The following is a 5,313-nucleotide window of genomic DNA, read 5'->3' as shown; positions in this document are numbered from 1 at the left end:
CTATCCGTTTCTGTGACTCTTGGCCCCTCTCTGCTTACAAATTGGCAAATTCCTCAAAGGGAAAAGAGGTGGAGAAAATAGGGCTCACCTCAGTGCGTTTCCTTTCTGTCTGCACTGTTGGCCCCTCAAGTCCTGGCAGCCTAAGCTGCTCTCTGATGTATTCAAATAGGTTTTTCCCCTAGTATACAGCTAGCTTTTCTCTTGGATTTCTTGAAAGATGGGGTTCTCTTTTTGAATACTGCCATCTCTCCTAACAGAAACATGGTAAATCATGTCAGTAACTAGTGTCTCATGGAAGCACAACTGATATTCCAGAAATGGACACCCTCGAAGAACATCTAGCCAGAGCTTCCACTCTTTTAATATATAAGTTCTATTTTTATAGAAAAAATACAAATGATTTAAATTTTACTGCCTAATTACTTTTGAGACACTGTGCTTGGAAAACATATGCAATAATTTAAAAATTCAGAAATTGTAGCACAGGTGTTAAAGCATGGATTTGGAAATCAAACCACTGGGGTCAAACCCTGCCTTTGCTCCTGCCAAGCAGGTGACGCAGGGTAAGTTAGTTCACCCCTCTTGGTCAGAATTTCCCTGTTTATCATGTGGGACTGAAAAGAGTATTGCTCTCAATGGGGGGGGTGGTGTGAATGGGAGAATCAGACAAGTTAATATACATGAAACATGTAGAACCCAAGATCATAAGTCTGAGAAAGTGTTAACGACAAACATAAACAAAATAATTTGCAGATTCCCTCTTTAAGCTGAGTTCAGCCCACAGGCACGATTTTTAAGCACCTGCCGTGATCCAACCTCCTTGCTCTACAGATGGGGGCACGTTTGGGGCACAGAAAGGGGAGGGGACCTGAACACATACAGCTCGTTAGTCTTAAAACTGCGTCGAGGACTGAAATTTCCTCTTGAGCATTTTATCGATTAAACCTGTGTGCCCTGGAAGCCAAGCAGCTAATTTCCATTGAAGGCAAAGGGGTCGAGGCTCCCTCAAACTACAGGTAATTCTCTAATTGCCCTGTCTGCCCGACTTCCTTGTGATCATTAGCAGAGCCCCTCGTGCTCCGGCTGAGAGAGGAGAGGGAGGCCAGACGCATCACTGCTCATCTAAATTTTTAATAATGCTCCAATCTTCAGATCATCAGGTAATCAAACCCAAATCAGCCCGATACTCGAAGCCAAGAATAATGAGGGGAGTGAAAGGGATAATGTTTCTTTAATGAAATTTTCATCAATGCAGATTTCTCATTGAATATTAAGGTCTTGGCTTGAAGCCAGCATCAGAGCAGACTGCTGTGACATTGACCTTTGTCACTCCGGGGAGACACAGGGCAGAGTCTGGCTTCACCAGCTCTCTGATGACACAGGTGGTCGTCCTTGCAGCTCTCACAGAGGAAGCGCGGGAGCCCAGGGCAAGTTGGCTCAGGCCCCTCCGTCCTTTCCAGAAGGTTTCTCTGCATCTCAGCCCCTCCTTGGCCCCCACCTGCTCCTCCTGAGACGCACACACCTTACTCTACAGCACCTCCCTTCTCCCAGCTGCTCAGGCCAAATCCTTGGAGTTGACCTCGGTTTGCTTTCCTCTCACCTGCTCTGTTCCCTCCATCAGCGAATCCCGTCAGCCCGACCTTCACAGGTGAATCCCAAAGCCGGGCCATGATGAGCCTGCCCTGTACCTTCCCGTCCCCCCCAGCATGGCTTCCTCACGGGTCCAGCTGCCGTGCCCTCGGTCCCAGAGTCTGTCTCCCCACACGGCCTGAGGGTCCTTGTAAAACACACTCAGAGCACGGCCCTCCTCTGCTCAGACCCGCCCAGGCTCCGGTCACACACAGCGTCCCTGCAGGGGCCGACAAGGTCGTACACAGCTGTGGCCCCGTCCGCTCCCTGACCTCAGCCCCGCCGGCCCCCTTGTTACCTCCTCGCAGCCACTCTGGCCCTCGCTGCCCCTCACACGCAGGCCCCGCCCTGGCCGTGCGCTCAGCCTGGAGCCACCTCCCCCGGGATCCACGAGCCCCGGCTCCTGTCTCCAGGACCCTTGTCCCTTGTCACCGTCTCAGCGAGCCCCCCCAGCAGCCCGTCTGACCCGCACCCCTCCCGTCACTCCCTCCTCATCCTGCGGCACTTTCCGCTCAGCAATCGTCACCTCTAGAACCCACATGCCGTCCGTTTTCATGATCATTGTCTCCCGCCGACACATGAGCTCCAGGAACAGGGGCCTGGCTTACTGTCCTTCCCCGCTGCCCAGAGGAGAGCTGCGCACAGGGAAGGCGTCCCACACGACTGGCTGCACGCATGCACACACGAAGGGCAAGGTCTGACCACGCTTTCTAGAACAAGTTCACAGTATTAACAGAGCACCCGCTATACGCTGGGCCAGGTCAGGTCCTGGGATGCACCAGAGAACAAGAGACAAAGAGCCCTGCCTCGTGGCTGCCCTGACCTCCAGCGCCTGGACGGGGACCGAACAAGCCAGCCCGCGGGGCCCAGCATCAGCCGCAGTGGAGCGCTCCGGAAAGCGCTCCGCACAGGGCCCCTCTGAGCTGAGCTCTGGAGACCGAGGGAACCCCATCACGTGAAGATAAACCCGTCATGTGAAGACTGGGGAAGAGGCAAAGGTTTAGAGTTTTCCAGAAGCAGGGCGGAGGGCTTGCCTCCCAGCACAGCCACCCGGGGTGGGGGGCGGGACAGAACGAGCTGGGAGGGGCCCTCGCGATGATATCGCAGCTGATGCTCATCGATATTCACCAGGAGCCGCTTCACACACAGTAGCTCATTGACTCTCCACAGCCGCCTGACTGCTATGAGCCCCTCTGACACACGGCGAAACTGAGAGAGAAAACTGTATTTCTCAGCCATTGTCCCAATAATGATCCACAACTAAACCCCCAAACTCAGTGACTCCCCACATCTCAGTTCACAGGGCTGCAGGTCCTCTGGGTTCAGCTGATCCGAGCTGGGCTCCTTTGGGCGACTCTGCTTAGCGTCACTGAGCTACTGGGCTGGACCTCGGGCTGGGGACCAGGGTCGAGTCAGCCCTGCAAAGCCCTCACCTGCCTTGGAAGGGCAGTTCCCTGGGGCAGGACCTTCCAGAAGCCAAGAACCAAGCCAGACCTCACAAATGCACTTACAGCCTCTCACTGCATCGAGCCCACAAGGGCCCCATTGGCCAAAGCGGGTGCCCTGGCCACCCAGCATCGTTGGGAGGCCTTTGAAGAGCTGGGAGCCACGACCCACTGAGCACGAGCACGTCGGGGTGGCGACCGACCGAGCCGCGCGCTCCCGGGCCGCCCAGCTCCGCGTCCTCACTCGAACCAGCAGCCTGCGTGGGCTCTCAGTCTGGGGAGGGGAGGGGTTTTAATGTGGGAGCTGTACTGGGGTTGAATAACCTCTGCCCCCAATATTCACGTGCCCCTGGAACCTCGGAATGTGACCTTCCTTGGAAAGACAGCCTTTGCAAGTGTAATCAGTTAAGATGGGGTCCCGCCGGCTTAGCGTGGGCCCTAAATACCCTGAGAGCATCCTTGTACGAAGGCCATGGGAAGACGCACAGGGAGAACATCACGCGACCATGAGGCAGCGACGGGAGGGATGCGGCTCCAGCCAAGGAAGGCCAGGGCCGCCGGGAGCCATCGGAAGCCGGGAGGGAGGCCAGGGCTGCCGGGAGCCATCGGAAGCTGGGAGGGAGGCGGGACGGATGCTCCCCGGAGCCTCCAGAAGGAGCCAACACAGCCACACCTTGATTCCAGATTTCCGGCTCCTAAACTGGGAGGAACCAGTTACCATTGTTTGAAGCCACGCAGTCTCTGGTAATTCATTAAGGCGGACCTGAGAAACTCATCCTGAAGCCTCCAGAAGGTTCTCAGCAGGGAGCACCTGATCTGATGAGCATTTTAAAGACCTTCTGGCTGTGACAGGCAGTCAGTAACGTTTCTGTCCCCAGGTTCAATTCCTGAGGGATCTGCCTCACCCAGTGCTTGCCTCAGGCCCTCCCATGAGGTGACGTCAAATTCGGGGGTTCCCCTGCTCTTTACGCCCTTCAGACCTCCTCGTTCTCGGGGGGGCCTTTCCGGGGCCCTGCCCGCCCCGCCGCCGGCTCTGTCTCCTCTGAGCCGCTGCTCTGAGCCACTTAGCCTCCGCCATGGCCGCGCCTTCCTCCCTGCTTTCCTCAGTGATGCGTCAAAGGGTAGAAGAAGCTTCCACAGCCCCCCGTCACCCCGAAACACACCACGCTAAGCGGGTCCCTCTCCTAACACAGCAGGAGCCTCAGCCTCAGGTGTGAGTAAACCTCCTTTCCTCCTGAGCCTCCGTTTACCCTCCCGCAAAACGAATGGGTTTGACTAAACAATTTCCAAGGGCCCCGTCTGACTAGAACGTTCTCTGATTTAAATATTTAGTTTAGAATTCTTAAGCATCCATTCTCTGATTCTTCTCACTCATGCAGTTACTCAACAAATGCACATCGAGAACTTGCTGTGTGGTTGGGCCAGTTCTTAGGGCAGGAATCCAACAGCAAGCAGACCATGTTCCTTCTCTCCTGTGGGTGACATTCCTTGGGTGCAAATGACCATAGAAGGTATAAAAACGAGTAAATCTAGTTCAGACGGTGACAAGTTCTGTGCAGGGGATGCGACGTGACGCAGGGGTGCCGACACTTCTTTAGACGGTGCACAGGGCTGTTCCCTGAGCAGAGGATGGAGGGTCGTGGGGAGAGCTGAGGAGGAGCAGCTGGGGAGGAGCATTCCAGAAGTGCAAAGGCCCTGAGGCAGGAAGGCTCTGGGATCTGGAGGAGGAGCAGGAGGCCAGTGGGGCTGGAATGGAGGGAGTGAGGGGGGGCAGTGAGGGACACAGTTCAGGGGAACCTGCAGGAATGGGGCTGGGCCTTGTGGGACCAGTGAGGGGTGGGGTCTCCTTTCTCCCGGGTGCAGTGGGAAGTCACTGCGACCTTTACTCAGGGTCTCCTTTGAGTTTACGGAGCTCACTCTCCCTTTGGGTGTGAGCAGAGAGTAGATTTTGGGGTGGAGAGAGGAGGGGGCAGGAGGACTTGGGGGGGCAACTGCCATGACCCCAGGAGGAGGGAGGTGCCGACTCAGGTGAGAGCAGGGCGGGGAGAGGGGCAGACAGACCAGCGCATGTTTGAATTTAGTGCGTTCACTGTGGCTGGAAAAAGAGGGGGAACCCCAGGATGACACGTGGGTGGTCACCGGCCCGAGTACTGGCGTTTGGGGGCGTCACTTACTGAGGAGGGGGCACTGGGTCATCTGAGCTTCGCTGAGAACTGGCCAGATCTGGGAGCCTGAGAGC

This window comes from Stenella coeruleoalba (assembly GCF_951394435.1).
Source record: "Stenella coeruleoalba genome assembly, chromosome: 15".
Classification (NCBI taxonomy): domain Eukaryota; kingdom Metazoa; phylum Chordata; class Mammalia; order Artiodactyla; family Delphinidae; genus Stenella; species Stenella coeruleoalba.
The sequence above is the reverse complement of the archived record's forward strand: the minus strand, read 5'-3'. Positions refer to the sequence as shown.